This window comes from Schistocerca piceifrons, chromosome X (genome assembly GCF_021461385.2).
Source record: "Schistocerca piceifrons isolate TAMUIC-IGC-003096 chromosome X, iqSchPice1.1, whole genome shotgun sequence".
In the NCBI taxonomy this organism is placed as follows: domain Eukaryota; kingdom Metazoa; phylum Arthropoda; class Insecta; order Orthoptera; family Acrididae; genus Schistocerca; species Schistocerca piceifrons.
In genome coordinates, this window is record NC_060149.1 from 87,991,294 (window position 1) to 88,009,567 (window position 18,274).

The following is an 18,274-nucleotide window of genomic DNA, read 5'->3' on the forward strand; positions in this document are numbered from 1 at the left end:
CACAGGGTTATTTGGTAAGCGTTATGGAGATGTTTAGCAAACTCAAGTGGCAGACACTGCAAGAGAGGCGCTCTGCATCACACTGTAGCTTGCTGTCCAGGTTTCGAGAGGGTGCGTTTCTGGATGAGGTATCGAATATATTGCTTCCCCCTACTTATACCTCCCGAGGAGATCACAAATGTAAAATTAGAGAGATTCGAGCGCACGCGGAGGCTTTCCTGCAGTCGTTCTTCCTGCGAACCATACGCGACTAGAACAGGAAAGGGAGGTAATGACAGTAACACGTAAAGTGCCCTCCGCTACACACCGTTGGGTGTCTTGCAGAGTATAAATGTAGATGTAGATGTAACGAAAACAACTACTGCAAATAAAGGGAACTACAACACCACACGGGCTCCAAACTGCAAATGCAGGTACTGGTTCCGGTCTTCCGCTGTGAGCACGCTGTAGGGGGTGGGGTGAAGACCCGTTCGTGAGCGAGCTATGGGGGTGAGGTGAGGACCCTTTGTGAGTGAGCTATAGGGGGTAGGTGAGGGCGAGGTGAGTGGCGCAGGGTGGTAGAGTATGGGGGATCTTCGCAGGTTTTAACGTTTGCTCAGGTGGGCATCCAGGGTGTTTTTCCTACACATAAAATGAGAAATGCCAGGATTCAGGAGAAAAATGGGTTTTACCCCAAACAACTTCCGCTAAGGGGTACAATATTCACGAAAACTGGCTACAGCTGCGTAATGAACCGCACCTGGTACGGAGCGACCATTTCACCATCAATAGGAAGAATTGGTGGACACGTCCAGAGGGTAATGCCGTCGGCACACGGACCGTGCATCCGAATGTTGAGCATTGAGCGTGCCGAGTTTCTGACGTCATAGCGTGGAATAGCACGCTCGGGAGTCTTTCCGAACGTGCAGAGCAATATCTGGCATGTCAGATATTCCGAGCGCGCATCTGAGCATTGACCAATGAGATGGCACAACGCCACCTACCTCACACGCACGCCGTCTCCCTTCAGTACAGAGTTGTGAGGCGCCATATTGGCATTAATTTCAAGCCTATATGTATATATGCCGTTTCTGAGTACCAGCAAATTGAGAATCACTGGAAAAGCCGTTGTTAACTGTGTTATTCGTTCCAATAAAATAATGAGAAACATCATATTCGTGGCAAAAGAATTTTTGCAACTAGCGTATTATGAGAGTAGGCTATTTGAAGGCAGTGACACATTGAAGATCCACCCAAAACGTATTGTTCTTGGTACAATTTGTTATAATTAAATTTCAATTAGTAACATATCTACGACTAAAGTGTTCAGCACAGGGTAACATAATATGATTTACTGTGCGGGACGTGATGTTGGTTTAGTGCAATGAGTAGCGTCTCCGTCCTGTAAATTGTTGATTATTGGGGCGGTGTTTCACGTCGTTACACTGCCAGAATTTTTTTCCTAACATTCGCGTTTTTATTAGGTTCTGATACTTTATTATTAGTTTAATATAAATATATAATATAATATTTGATGTTATGTAAATATAAGTTCACCTGTCTTTGAGAGGTGAGTTTTCTACAGGACAGCTTGTGCTACTTGTATAAAGATATTTTGCTCCTTTTTCTTTTACGCCTTGTAATTTACAAGTTTCAAAGATTCTGCTACTGGGTAGGAACAGTGATCAAGTAAGACTGACCTTGGGGTTTTACTAAAATGTGGGAATGATGAAATAATGTTTATCTCATGCGGAGAAGTATTCCAAATTTGTAATGCACTGTTGGTAATGGAACTTTTATAAGCCTGTGCCCTTATTGATTGGACATGATACTTTCGTTTTCGTGGACGATTGAGGAAATGTGCGTTCTAATAGAGCTAACGTGGGAATTTTACGTGCACCCATTGAGTAAACAGTGTGATTTACGAACTAGAAACATCCCTCAACTGCCGCTGGAGTGCGTTGCTATCCCATATTCCACGTTGGGGGCCCACGTACCGTATGCACAAGTCGCATCGTTCCTGAGCGCTCAGCAGCATGTTGAACTTGGCACGCTCAATGTTAACGTTCGACAGCATGGTCAGTGTGCCGATGGCTTAAGCCGTCGCACACGGACTGTGCATCTGAACGCTGAGCGTTCAGCGTGCTGAGTTTCTGATGTCATAGTGTAGAACAGCACGTTCGGGAGTCTTTCGGAACATGCAGAGCAATATCTATCATGTCAGATATTCTCAGCGTGCGTCTGAGCGTTGACCAATCAGGTGGCACAACGCCACCTACGTCACAAGCACGCCATCTCCCTTCAGCTCAGAGCTGTGAGGCGCCATATTGGCATTCCGTTCACGCTTATACGTATATATTCCGCTTCTGAGCCCCAGAAAATTGAGAATCACCTGAAAACCCCTTGATTAACTGTGATTCGTGCAATAAAATAATGAGAACCGTCTTATTCGTGGCAAAAGCATTACTTTGACTTGCGTATTATGAGAGTATGTCATTTCAAGGTAGCGACACACTACGGATCCACAAAAAATCCATTGTTCTTGGTACAATTTCTTATAATTAAATTTCAGGTAGTAACATAGCGATGATTAAAGCATTTAGCATGTGGTAACTTGTCAGAATTGTCTGTAGATGCATTAATGTCACTTTAGCGTAGTGAATAGTGTCAATGATCCATGACCCGATTGGTAGTAGAATGATGGTTTGTGTCTCGCGAAGCTTAAATGTTTTTTTTCCTAACATTCGCATATTTAATAGGTTTAGATGCTTTATTAGTTGTTTAATGTATGTTCTACATATTTGATGTTATGTAAATATAAGTTCACCCTTTGAGGAGTGAGTTTGTTCGATTGGCTTAATCTACAAGACAGCTTGCGCTACTTGTATAAAGATATTTTGTTCCTTTTACTTTTGACTTTCGTAATTCACATCTTTTAAATATTCTGCTACTGGATAGGAACAGATATCAAGTAAGAATGATCTAAGGGTTTTACTAAAATGTGGGAAAGATAAAATAATGTTTATCTTATGTGGAGACTTATTGCAAATTTGTGTCACACTGTTTGTAATGGAACTTTTATAAGCCTGTGTCCTTATTGATTGGACATGGTACTTTCCTTTTTGTCTTAAAAACGTGTACATCGATACTGAAGTTTTTGTGTATATTACATATAGAATAACGTTACTTAGATATGGACAATGGAGGAAACGTGCGTTTTAATAGAGGTAATGTGAGAATTTTACGCACGCCCGTTGAGTAAACAGTGTGATATACTAATAGAAACATCCCACAACCACCGCTGGAGTGCGTCGCGATCGCATATACCACGTTGGGGCCCACATACCGTGTGCACAAGTCACATCGTTCCTGAGCGTTCAACAGCACGTTGAACTCAGCACGCTCAACGTTGACGTTCGACAGCTTTAAAGCCGTTGGCACACGGACCGTACATCCGAACGTTGAGCGTTGAGCATGCCGAATTTCTGACGTCATAGCGTGGAATAGCACGTTCGGGAGTCTTTCCGAACGTGCAGAGCAATATCTGGCAAGTCAGATATTCTGAGCGTGCGTCTGAGCATTGACCAATGAGATGGCACAACGCCAACTACGTCACACGCACGCCGTCTCTCTTCGGTACACAATTGTGAGGTGCCATATTGGCATTCATTACAAGCTTATATGTATATATGCTGTTTCTGAGTACCAGCAAATTGAGAATCACTGGAAAAGCCGTTGTTAACTGTGTGATTCGTTCCAATAAAATAATGAGAAACATCATATTCATGGCAAAAGAATTATTGTAACTTTCGTATTATGACAGTAGGCTATTTGAAGGCAGTGACACACTGAAGATCCATCCAAAACGCATTATTCTTGGTACAATTTATTATAATTAAATTTTAATTTGTAACATACCTACGATAAGGATTTCTGCAGTGGGTAACATACAATAATTGCTGGCTATGCATCTAATGTTGGTTTAGCGTAACGAGTAGCGTCATTGTCTTGTATTGTTTGTTAGTTGGGGCAGTGGTTCGCCTTTTGACACTACTAAGTTTTATTTCCTAACATTCGCGTTTTTAGTAGGTTCTGATAATTTATTATTAGTTTACTATAAGTATATACTATAATATTTGATGTTACGTAAATATAAGTTCACGTTTTTTTGAGGGGTGACTGTGTTCGATTGGCTTAATCAACAAAACAGCTTGCGCTACTTGTATAAAGATATTTTGCTCCTTATTCTTTTACGCTTCGTAATTCACATGTTGCAAAGATTCTGGGTAGGAAGAGTGATTAAGTAAGGCTGACCTTGGGGTTGTACTAAAATGTGGGAATGATGAAATAATGTTTATCTTATGATTTACGAACTAGAAACATCCCTCAACTGCCGCTGGAGTGCGTTGCGATCGCATATTCCACGTTGGGGGCCCACGTACCGTATGCACAAGTCGCATCGTTCCTGAGCGTTCAGCAGCGCGTTGAACTTGGCACGCTCAACGTTAACATTCGACAGCACGGTCGGGCGTGTGCTGACGGCTTAAGGAAGCTAGTAGGCCAGAGAGCGACCCGCTCTTCGGCCGCTACCTCGCCGATCCTCTTGCTTACTTCACATGACGGCACCCGGTCCTCGCATTAGCGGGTTGGTGGCAGAAAGTTGGGGTCTCTCGCTCAGCAATACCGTCGTGGTGTCCCTAGATCAGCATAATAGCGTGTGAGTCGGCCACAAGTACTGCGGGGTAGTTAACGTAACTGTTCACGCCACTGCCTGAGGCTAATTTAAAATGATGGAAGCAGAATACAACATAATCTTTCACCATTATTACCCATTACCATGTACAATATAGGAATGTAAGTTAATGCAAAGGAGTAGGAAAATCAGTCCTGAAATGCTCAAACACAGCATTAGCAGTGTCCTCGTTGACACAGTCGTGTTCCTGTCTGAGCGTAATGTTGCAAAGCGGTATGAGATGGAAGGAGCATGAAAGGATTGTAGTAGGGAAGGCCAGTGGTCGAATACGGTTTATTGGGAGAATTGTAGAAATGCGTGGTTAATGTGTAAAGGAGACAGCCTATAGATCATTTCATTCTTGAGCAAGTCAGAGGTAGGCTGTTAGATTTGTTACCGGTAGGTTCGGTCAACACGCGTGCGAGTGTTCACAGAGGTCCTTTGGGAAGTCAAACGGGTATCCCTGGAGGAAAGGTGATGTCCTTTCCGAGAAACGCTATTGAGAAAATTCAGAAAACCAGCATTTGCAGTCGTCTGCAGAAGTTTTCTAATTCCACCGACGTACATTTCGCGTAAAGACCACGAAGATAAGAGAAATTAGAGCTGGAATCATATAGTCGTTTTTCCCTCGCTCTGTTTGTGAGTGGAACAGGAAAGGCAATGACTAGTAGTCGTGCAAAGTACTCTTTGCCACGCGCCATATGATGACTTGCGGAGTACGTATGTAGACTTAAATGTAGATGATGATGAAGTGGATGTGCAAATATTTGTTTTTAACGTAGTGTGGTCACATATGAGATGAAATTTCTGACGAGGCAGAGGTGGAAAGAGAGACGCAGCGACAGGAAATATTTTGCAGACACACGCATGAGATGACATTTAATGACAAAGCAGTGCATTATTTAGAGAGGTTGAACATTATATATCCGTGGAAGTACAACGTACATTACATATCAGATTTATCAGATTTGCAAAGATTGCGTCACATGCTAATGGAGTGAAGAGATCTTTCAGTATATTCAAGAACAGCTGAATAAGTAGACATCTATCTACTATCGTGCTTATTTATTTATCAGGTTCTATAGGACTATGTGAGCCAATGGCCATTGAATGAGTTAGTACATAGTTTACAGAATGATGATTAGAAAATTTATAAACAAAGAATTAAGGAATTAATAAGACACGAAAAAGAGAGAGCATAGAAACAAATAACACACTACATAGAAAAGTTCTTAGCCACTGTGAGGATCTCCTGTACAGAATAAAACGACCTTGCCTCATGGAAATCTTCAAGTTCTATATGAATACTTGAGGTTTAATCACACAGTTTTTACCTCTGCTGGAAGCCTGGTGAAAATGAGAACTGCTGCATAGTGCACACCTTTCCGTACAATGATAATGGGAGTGTTATGGAAGGGCATATCGTTAATTAGTTGATTAAGGAAGTGTTACGCAAGGGCACATCGTTTTTTCATTTAGTGTTAACGGAATGGAGGTTGCAGTTTCTCACGAAAGAGTCAATACTGTCAACAACTCCCAGAATGGAATGTACAGGAACGGCTGAGCTACAATCTGAGTAATCTGATCTACGGCCTATGCAGAGTTCGCCCACCAAAACTGAAGTTAATTAGCCCACCATTTTCAGGTCTGAGAATCTTCTTGTTCAGTGCACAGACTTCACCGAAAATATGATACTATATGAGATAATAGAGTGAAAGTAATAAAAAGGGAGCAAGCATTCGTGTTTAAGTGTGAGATACAGTTGAGATTGTCTTTGAAGTGAATATCGCTGCATTCAGTTTCTGCACAAGACCTTGAACGTGGTACTTCCAAGGTAACTTCATCTACCCTAAGTGCTAGGAATTTAAAATGGTCGAATTCATAGACTGTTTGACCACCTCCAGGCAACAAAAATTCGCTTTTACACGAGTGACGTGTCTGAAACTGCATACATTGTGTTTCATTACAACTGAACCTCAATCCGTTCCGAGAAAGCCATTGCTTTAATGTTACTGACAACCCTATTAGCTACATCACTGATATTAGGTTCCACGTCTTTCACAATAATACGGTAGCTACCGTCGTGTTTAGATAAACGTATCTTGGAGGAACGTGAATACACAATTTTTGCCCTATCAACTGAAGTCTAGACACCGATATACACCACTGCAAAACAATTGCTATTTAAAAAAAAACTAGAAGTTTTTAAGTTATTTGCAGACTTGTTAACTGGAATGTTCCTCGACATCATCGGGCGCGATAAATTGTTCCTGTAGTACTATGCAAAACAATATCATACAGAGGGAGGCAAGTAACAGACACCGGTTCTCAAAAAGTTGTATTTAAATGAAAGGGCGCTTATTCAGGAAGCTAAAGAAGCAAGTCAGCACCTCTGAAGGGTGAAGTTGGCCCATATTACAGTTGTGGCTAGGCTCCTACACGAGGTGATTAAACAAGAAAATCAGAACAAATGAAGTCATCAACATCAAATAGCGATACCCATCTGCTACAGTTTGTTATTCCTTCCACGGTGAGGGTGCTCCTCTTGGAGAAATAATGACCAGCAGGCTCTCACAGCTGTACCCCTAAATCAAAGTCTCATTCTCAGATGCTCCCAGATACTCGTCGATATTCTCTGTGCATGACCGCATTGGGGTGTGTATTTGATATCGAACACCAGCATCTTCAACAACTGTTAACTTCGCGCTAAGATAATTTGGTACCTTCGCATCGCTGGGTCACTTTGCGGCGGGGCGGGGTTTTGTTCTCTGTGCACGCTGCACATTAAAATTCACCTACCTCAGACAAGCGTCTGCTCGATGTCCCTTCACTCGGCAACGTAGATACTTACAAGATGACGTAAAAGCAGCGTAGATAAGAAGTACCACCTAATATCAACAATTACTGAGGCTGCACAACTCTAATAATGAAAGAAAGATCTGTAGAAAAGCTGTCATTCAGTTTTATCAGGCAGTAAGAAAATGGATTAGCTCCTGGAAAATAATGTCCGAAATTTCCACACAAAAATGTTTATTTTGCCCTTGATGGCCAAAAAAAGGGTACTATTCAGTCCACATTTAAACTATTGGCTATTTTCTCCCAGTTCACAGCTCATGCATGCTCAGTGGTTGAATACTGAAACATGCCACGCGGATACTATGAAGGCCAAATTTTCACACGCGAATATCTTTCCAACAAAACAATTCGAAAACATCCAAACTTCACAAAACTGTCCGTAAATGCAACTGCTATTATGGCCATGCAATCTGGACGCGAGAAGCCAAATATTTCTTCATTTTACGCATTATTTTGACTCGCACTAGTAACATGACCTTCGGCGTTCAAAGCTAGCGTGCGACGACCTTCTGGCAACCTCACTCCAAATATAACTATCAGGTAACGAGAGGGAACCGTCTTAATTCTGACTGGTTGACCATACTCGCTGCCAATCAGAATGCTCGCTCATGATCATACTTGCCCCAAAGCTCGCCGACACCAATCCGTATACACAGACACATTTACGTCATTCTGACATACAGATATCAAAGTAATGTTTAATAATCGAAAACAAAAAGGCGATGATTATGGAAATATTCTTTAGATGCTGTTTTTACTCCAGCTGACTTTCTGGCTGCTCTGTTACAATAGCAATCACATCTAGACATACGTCATCAACAAAGTGGGTAAATTCCCTAGGATCAATTTCCCACAACAGGTTTATGTAACTCATACAGGTTACTTAAGACGGTGTATCACGCAACATTTAAATCTGACAAATGTCTCATGTACGCACTCCCATTTACTCACATTTATTCCCACAAAAATATTAGACACAAATAATAATTTTGTCTGATTGTTATATAACGAAAACGAAAAATAATTAAAGTTATAATATGAAAATCAAAATTAATTCTGCACACTGAGAGTTCTGTTTATGTTTTCCAATTATACCAAAAGATAAACTATTATATTTCCCAACTGAATTTTGTTTCCTAAGTGTCGGTTTTTGACTTTTCTAGCAATGTGTTTTATCTCCGAAACTATGATAGTTACAATGTTGAAATTTTTATACAATCTTCTCCTGAATAACAAAAGGTAGTGTACCGACTTTAAAAATGATTGAATAATATTTAATATCATTTATTTAGGCTCATAAATGGCATGAATATACGTGTCCAGTAAGAGACATTGAATAGCTTTCCCACGGCAGGCAGTGTGTCTCCCGGTTAGCCCGCTAGATGTCAGCCCCCGAAGTTACATGCAGGAAGCTACCCTAAAACAAACGTTCGCCCGGAACAACTTGCAACGCTACGCACTCCTAAGAACTTAAAATTTCTTTTAATTACAGTTTATGGTTCTCACTGCGTCCAAAAGTTGAATGTTTAACTACCACGACACTGTTAATCAAACGTTGCTTTCCTCAATTAACCTCAATTTATTTTGATTATCACTAGTCAGGGCAAAAGACAATTTCGTAGGAACTTTCAATAGAGATCACCTCTGAACTGCTCATAGTCCTTTTTAGGATAGAGAGATTTATTGTCAGTATGAACATAAGGAATATTACAACGTTGTGCGTGTGAAACATTACCAAATATATTCATCAATTACAACTCAAAATCTTCATTTTTAATCATAGTCCTGATCCCGCTGAGCAAATAGAAAATAGAAACATTTCTTTCAGTGGGCTGGACAAGAATGTGGACTTGCAGGCTGGGAACTATGGTGAGTATTTTCTCCATCACTTTCTGAAACAGTTGCCAAGATCTCATAGAAGACAGCAAACAATATTACAATTCCAATTTCCTCCTATGACCAATGATTATTATCATGAAAATCAACCCGCTTCCCCACAACCTGAATGGTGAAAGGACGAAGGGAGGGTTAGGTGAGTTTGTCACTAGTACACGCCACTTCTACATCTACATCTACATTTATACTCCGCAAGCCTCCCAACGGTGTGTGGCGGAGGGCACTTTACGTGCCACTGTCATTACCTCCCTTTCCTGTTCCAGTCGCGTATGGTTCGCGGGAAAAACGACTGTCTGAAAGCCTCCGTGCGCGCTCTAATCTCTCTAATTTTACATTTGTGATCTCCTCGGGAGGTATAAGTAGGGGGAAGCAATATATTCGATACCTGAATGAGATTTTCACTCTGCAGCGGAGTGTGCGCTGATATGAAACTTCCTGGCAGATTAAAACTGTGTGCCCGACCGAGACTCGAACTCGGGACCTTTGCCTTTCGCGGGCAAGTGCTCTACCAACTGAGCTACCGCAGCACGACTCACGCCCGCTACTCACAGCTTTACTTCTGCCAGTACCTCGTCTCCTACCTTCCAAACATTACCGAAGCTCTCCTGCGAACCTTGCAGAACTAGCACTCCTGAAAGAAAGGATATTGCGGAGACATGGCTTAGCCACAGCCTTGGGGATGTTTCCAGAATGAGATTTTCGCTCTGCAGCGGAGTGTGCGCTGATATGAAACTTCCTGGCAGATTAAAACCGTGTGCTCGACCGAGACTCGAACTCGGGACCTTTGCCTTTCGCGGGCAAGTGCTCTACCAACTGAGCTACCGAAGCACGACTCACGGCCAGTAATCACAGCTTTACTTCTGCCAGTACCTCGTCTCCTACCTTCCAAACTTTACAGAAGCTCTCCTGCGAACCTTTCAAAACTAGCACTCCTGAATGAAAGGATATTGCGGAGACATGGCTTAGCATCTTTCAGGAGTGCTAGTTCAGCAAGGGTCGCAGGCGAGCTTCTGTAAAGTTTGGAAGGTATGAGACGATTCTCTGTCCCTACCACCCGTCGTAAACATCTGAGTGTCCCAGTCTATATCTGGTAAATTGAAATCTCCACCTAAGACTATAACATGCTGAGAAAATTTATGTGAAATGTATTCCAAATTTTCTCTCAGTTGTTCTGCCACTAATGCTGCTGAGTCGGGAGGTCGGTAAAATGAGCCAATTATTAACCTAGCTCGGTTGTTGAGTGTAACCTCCACCCATAATAATTCACAGGAACTATCCACTTCTACTTCACTACAGGATAAACTACTACTAACAGCGACGAACACTCCACCACCGGTTGCATGCAATCAATCCTTTCTAAACACCGTCTGTACCTTTGTAAAAATTTCGACAGAATTTATCTCTGGCTTCAGCCAGCTTTCTGTACCTATAATGATTTCAGCTTCGATGCTTTCTATCAGCGCTTGAAGTTCCGGTACTTTACCAACGCAGCTTCGACAGTTTACAATTACAATACCGATTGCTGCTTGGTCCCCGCATGACCTGACTTTGCCCCGCACCCGTTGAGGCTGTTGCCCTTTCTGTACTTGCCAACCGACACTGGCCGTTCAAAACAAAAACAGAAGACAGACGACTACGCGAATTTACACTATTCAGGTACTAAAACGCGATGCTACAACTCTCAAATACTATAATACGCCCGAAATTTATGAATTAAACAATGCAAGTACCAAAAACACGCAAAGAAATTAAGAATTAAACTATGTAACAAATGAGTGAGCTAGGAGTAAACGACTTGCTGCTGCAGCTGCTTATCCAACGGCGGCAGGGAGCACAGACCTCACAGACCTTATAGAATAATTCCCACACCCTTTTCTCATATTGGGTAATACCAGTGCCCATGAGGTATTATGGGGCTTGAACTATACTTGCCCTAGGGGTCACATCTTGGAAAACATCATAATGTCTCAGGATCTGTGCATGCTTAACAAAGTCAATGCCACTGATTTCTTGGCTCTTATTGGGTTATCCTCAGCCATCAACCTCTCTTTTGCTCTCCAGCCCATGCGGACTCTGCTCAGTGGGAAGCAACTGATGACTTTTATTCCAGTGATCACTTCCCACTGTGGGTCCTTCTACTGGATGGAGCATTACGTGAACAGAAGCCACCGAAATGGATGGTCAGCAGGGCTAACTGGATGCTGTTCAATCAAGTGGCTGTGTCTGAACACCACTCTAGTGCTCAAGAATGGGTGGACCGCATGACACAAGTGATCCATCTTGCTGCTAACTTATCCATCCTAAAGTCCTCAGGTCACCTTAGGAGGCAACTAGCTTGGTGGGCTTATGAGTGCCACTCAGCAATCCAAGACAGGTGTGCGGCTTTGTGACAGTTTAAATACCGCCCAACAGCAGACAATCTCCCAGCCTTTCAAGTCATGAGAGCCAAGGCTCAATGTGCAATTTAGGAGAGCATGGGAAGGTCATGGCAACTGTTCCTGGACTCCAGAAAGCATTCCACTTGTTCTGTAAAAATATGGGAAGCCATCACAAGGATTTCTGATAAACACAATCATTTTCGAATAGCAGCAGTGCTGAAACAGGGGTGTCTCCAAACAATGTTTGAAGACTGAAGACATCACTCAGATGATAGCAGAGCATTTTGGAATGACTACTGCCAATGCCATCCAGGATCTGGCATTCGGACACTACCATGCGACTGTAGAGAGAGGCAAGTTGGACTTCAGGTCCACCATTTCTGAGTCTTACAACTGCCCTGTTTCCATGTGGGAGCTGGATTCAGCACTGTCAGACTCATGATACTATACCTGGTCATGATCAAATGTGGTACTGCATGCATCAGTAGTTGCCAACAGTGCCACAGGAAAGCCTCCTCAACTGCTTTAATTTGATATGGCAGACAGGACAGTTTCCCAGCTTGTGTGGAGAGGCAATTTAGTACCTCTCCTCAGACCAGGAAATGATTGCACATCTCGCAGTAGTTACTGGAGTGTCACCTTATTGAGCTGTGTAGGAAAGACCCTGGAGAGAATGTTTAACAGTTGTCTGGTTTGCTTGTTGGGGACCAGGCAACTTCTTAGCTGCTCTCAGCGTGGATTCCAGAGATTTCAGTCCACTGGCAACAACCTGATCCTGCTAGAGTTGGCTATTCAGCAGGCTTTCCTACATAAACATTACCGCGTAAACATTGACATCAGTAGGGTATACGACATTACTCGGAGACAGTATTCTTGCACAACTCCATCAGTGGGGCTTTCAAGACACTTCCCCATTTTCATACGATCTTTTCTCTCTAAATGGTTCTTTAGGCCCCAAGTTGGTGACATGGTGTCGGATTGCTTTTAGTAGGCAAATGGTGTCCCTCAGGGTAGTGTTACTCTCTTTGCCATAGCCATAAACAGTATCATATCTACCATAAGGAGTCCTGTACAATGTTCCTTACTTGTGGATGATTTTTCAGTTCTTTGTTCCTCCTCCAGTATTGCAACATACAGTGTAGAGCTTAGCGGAGTGGGTTGCACAGACATGTTTTCAGTTTTCTGCGGATAAGTCTGTGCATGTTCATTTTAATCATTCTAATTGTATTTTTAATTTACTGACTCACATATGAGAGACACCACTCTACATTTTAAAGACTTAGTGAGGTTTCTGGGCATCAATTTTGACTCCAAATTGTCGTGGTTACCACACCTGAGAGACCCAAAAGCCAGAACTCAGAAGGCACTGAATAACTTAAAAGTGTCTTAGTCACAGGTCTTGGGGAGTCAACAGTGTACATCTACTCCAGTTTTATAGGGCTTCATGCAATTACAACTAGACTATGGGTGAGCAATATATGAATCAACAAGGCCCCGCAGAATTATATGCAGTCTTATGGCCACTGGAGCAGATGAGATGTATTTCAAGTGCCTAGTTCCTTGTCTGTTCTGATTCCCTGAGTGGCCTTTACTTTCTACAGCATTTGTGCCCTACAGATAAAGTGGTCCAGAATATCCAGGACATCCTTCTCCAACTACAAGTGTCTTTCTGCTGGGCGCAAGAGCAGATGGGTATAGCAAGAAATGGCAGAGCGGATGTGAGAGCCAAGGAGGTGTGTCATAATCCTCAATTAGTTCAGTGTGCCATCCCCCTGCATACTCTTGCCTCACTGTTGTGCTGCAGAGTCATGCGTTGACGAGAAGAAGATTGACTTGAAGTGACAGATAATAAGTTGCTTCTCATGAAGCCCACAATGATGCCGTGGCATACTCTCTTCCAGACATGCAGGCAGGATGAGGTTCTCCTTACTTGTCTTCGCATATGCCACAACCCTATGGTGCATGGCTTCTTACTTTGGCCAGTGGACCCTCCAATGTGTGGTGCTTTTGGTGTACAGATCACAGTGTGCCAAGTTTTACTAGACTGTGTCTTATTTTCAGACCAAAAGGTGGCAGCTCAGTTGCTGACAGATTTTCCATCTGTTTTGGTGACAATCAAACAAATGCAGTAAGACTTTTAAAATTTTGTGAATTGTCCAACTTGTTCCCTGCAATTTTAGGGTGCCATTTTTAATGCGTTATCAGGGTGGCTGGCTCATCTGTAACTTTGATATATAGTAAGGCAGCCACTTATTGCTATGAATCTCTTTCAGTTTTCCTCCAGTCTTCATTATGTTTTAATTGACAGTTTTGAAACATCTCCATATTTGTAGTGTTGTTTTCCATGTTGTGAGCTAGTGTAATTGAGCAGGTGATCATGGGTGAGATGGGGAAAGAGCGAGTGCAATTTTAGCTCTGTTTGCCTTTTAGTTCTTTTATCGCATGTTCTACATTTTAACCACATTCATCTCAGTTGATCTTCATTAGGGTGATGATGAGCTTGATGTTGAGTGCTGTTAATATACTATCAATATTACGTTTTTGTAGTCCTGCCAGTTTTTCCTGCACTTTGTTGAAATAATCAATATTAAATCCCTTTCTTTCAGTGGTTCATCTAAGTATAAATTATTCTCCAAATAATTTTTTAAAAATCCTTTGTATCCGTAACATCCACTGTTCACAAACTTTATTCCTTTAAAAATGTCACACCTTACATTCTTCTGAGTGCCACTTGACCAATATTGCTTCAAGAAATCTGTGGTGTATTCGTAATGTGTTATGCATGATGCTCCTTTTCATATTACCATGACAGAGTATCTCCTTCTAATCTACTGATTATACATCCTATCCTTTTTGCCATTTCATTTTCCTGAAAGAATGTTTTCCAGCTATTTGGTAAAAGCATCCATGTGAATATTATCTCAGGCTGGAAACTGATGAAATTTACATATTTTTAATCAATTGTCATCAAATATTTTAGTGCAACCACAAACACTTTTTTATGCTTTCCTGTGTGTACCATACTTCTAATTTCCAACTAATTTTTAATTTTATTTTCTTGTCTTCATCTCCATTTCCAAGACTGTCACTTTTCTGGTATATTTTGTTCTGTTATTTTTAATTTTTCTCATGTCTCCTTTCATCCATGTATAGTTGTTTCAGACATGGTTCCATCCAGTTTTTCCATTTCTGACTCAAATTTTTTAGTAAACATCTTGTTTCAGTCTCCTTCTGATATATTTGTCTATTCCATTAAAGTGATTGACTTTACTGGTAGATTTATTATTTATTGTTTCTCATTTGCTTTCACTAGCTTTAATAGTGTCTGAAATATGCCAAAAGCAGTGAATTTGCGTTTTAGTTAGTCATGTCTATTTGCAAATGCTGCCCTATGATGTTTTTTTTAACTCATATTGAGAAAATTACTATTGATTCATAATTGTTTCATGCTGAAATTGAGTCCATTAACTTTCTGTATTATACAAAATACAACACTCATATATGTGAAACATTAAACATTCTTTCATTTAATTTTACTAGTTCTGCAGGATACAGGCATTGCATTCAGTATGTTTCACAGCATCATATAATAATGGCCATTACTTCATCTATACATTGCCAGGAGTCTACTGTTGCACTACCTCGCTACCTGACATAGTTTGCTGGTGTTTCCTGGTATCATTTAAAACTACATCCCCCATCATCGTTAATTTTGATGCATGATGCCAATTCTTCCATGCTACACTCATCATCAACATCGCACAAGCATTCCACATTTTCCCACCTCTCATACAGTCATTTACCAATTCACATGTCCTCATACTGATAATTAACTGATCATGTCTCTTCCAAGAACATTATCAATTCATAACAATTCTAGCTGTAAACTAATGAGTTTGTCCATAACTAGACTTGGTGACACTCTTATTGTGTCACTATTTGCGGGTGCAGTGTGTGAAATCACAGTGGCACTAGAATCTGCTTTAAATGTTGAATCACGAAGGTGCAATGTGATTGTACTTTACTCACCTCGAGGAGATTTTGTATTTGTGCGATTGTCCTTTGACCATACTTATAATGTTCATCAGACTCAAAGTGCACTGGTATGAAAATTGTTTCAATGTTTCCAGATGTAATAAAGGATGTATAAAATTTCAGTTTACTTGATACAGTAATTACTATATGGACCTGTATTAATGCAAAAATTAATGCATATTAACGTTTATTACTCACTAGAAATATATCAATAAAATAAAACCAAGGTACAATTTTCACATTTCACATCACACTAAAAGTATCTTTCTGTTCACATATAATGTTTTCAATCTTTGTTGAAGTCTGTTTATATTTCTCAAGTCCATTTTTTTCTAGAACGAACAGTTGTCTCCTTTATAAAAATTCCTTGAACCCATCATTGTTCTCTGTAAAATAAAAAGTTGCACTACTGAGATTAATTTTCTCTGGTTCAGTTGCTGCTCTCTGCTGGCAATTATTATTATTTCCTCATCACCTGTGCTGTTTCACTACATTGTTTGTAGAGCACATCTCCTTCGTCTAGTAATAACATTTTTTGACAGTCCATTCCCATACAAAAATTGAAAATCTTATTTATAACATTTTACAATATTCATTCGTAACTCATTCCTTTTAAATTACAAAATATGCTTGGGAGGGGAATTACGTTGAGTTGAGTTATTTCAGGACAAAGTTTCCCCTGACAAAGTTCGTGTTAAGGATTCCTCTTCTTTTAAATTTCCTCAACCTCTCTCCCCCTGATGAAGGAACTATTTCTTGTGAAAGCTTGGAAATTTAGGAAATTTGGCAGTACTGTACACTTGCCTCCTCAAGGTGGGTACTGGCAAGAAATTCTGCCTCATGATTTATTAATTTTTTTTACTATGAATAAATTTGATACTTTGGGATGCACTTGATGATAAACCAAATTGCTTCTATTGTGGTTTTACAAAGCAAATTAGATGAATTTTGCCAAGCCCTAAAAAATAATTCAAGTACTTTGTCAAAATAACCAAAAATGCTATGAAAATTGTGCTTTAGATACACAGGGAAATTTTCATACCTTCCAACAGCCTGTCATAAACTGCTCTTGACTGATGTTACTAAAGTTTGCCAGCCTCAAACATAATGATGGTTTGCGTTTTTGGTAAGTGGTTGTCATAATTCTAGTTACACTTTTGTTTTGCTAAATTAGTGACAAACTAACATAAAAAATATGAACTTGTACATTAAGACAAAAGAGTTTTTCCTCGTATCTTTCACAGTGGTGGCAATGCATTTTACAGCCAAGATGATGACTATAACATGAGAATGCATCCTGTCACAATGCAGCATCTCTGAGTCAGTGGTTTGCGGATAATAACTTCCCTGAAAGGGAATGGTTGGCCCATAGTCCCAACCTGATCCTGATGGCATACCCATGGAACAAGTTAGAAAGTCAAGCTCTGCTCAAGACCCAAGTATATGTCACTACTTTTTTTTAATTTTTGCTCTTGAGGAAGAATGGGCTGCCATTCTTCCACAGACATTCAGACACCTCATTGAAAGTGTCCCAATCAGAGTTCAAGCTCTCATAAAAGTGAACGGTAGATGCACGATATATTAATGTCCACCACTAGATGTTTGGATACTTTTGATCAGATAGTATCTATGTACTGTCGATCTTAAGAATAATCTGCAGCTTGTGGTCTGGTGGCTAGCGTTGCTGGGTCCCAGGTTCAATTCCCAGCTGGGTTGAGGATTTTCTCTGTCTGGGGACTGGGTGTTTGTGTTGTCATCATCACCACCACAATCATCATCATTATTCATGACAGTGGCTAAAATGGACTGTGTAAAAATTGGGACTTTGTACAGGTGCTGATGACCACACAATTGAGTGCCTCACAAACCATACATCAACATCACCCTAAGAATAGATAGGCACATTTTCTCTGGTGTTTCTGAAGATTTTTTCAGTTTAGTTGTTGCAGTGTATAGCTGGTCCTGATGATAAGTTTGTGGCATCGATCCACGGTTCGATAGACCAGAACATCATATGTGCATTATGTCTTCGAGTTGATCTTTGTTTTGTATACTTCCGGGACCTCAGTTCCCACCTAGTCTTTGACCTGTACGTTTATCGTGTAATAAAAGTATTGATGATTAGAAGAGAGAACCGTGGTCATTACCTTACTACCTTGATATCACCTTCGGTGGTGACCCCGAAGTTTGAATAATCCATCGAACCGAGTACAAAGTGACTACCTTGCCGGCTTCCACATTCCGCGTAGACCTTTGTCCGCTACACAATGGCCTTCTACAACACACCGCTGCCACCCGGTTTTCACCAGCAACAGCAACTAAATTCAAACACGCCAGCTGTAGTCAGTGCCCGAAGTGAATTTGTGCAGTCCTATAGCCTCGAGAACCCAGGGACCTT

The 18,274-nt window shown here is 41.0% G+C and overlaps 1 non-coding gene across 1 annotated transcript; it reads right to left on the reverse strand.

The window, feature by feature from the left end:
• Positions 1–10,217: 10,217 nt before the first annotated feature.
• On the reverse strand, positions 10,218–10,292 carry Trnas-cga. The gene has a single exon. It is a non-coding gene; the product is annotated as a tRNA-Ser (tRNA).
• Between the last annotated feature and the right edge of the window lie 7,982 nt (positions 10,293–18,274).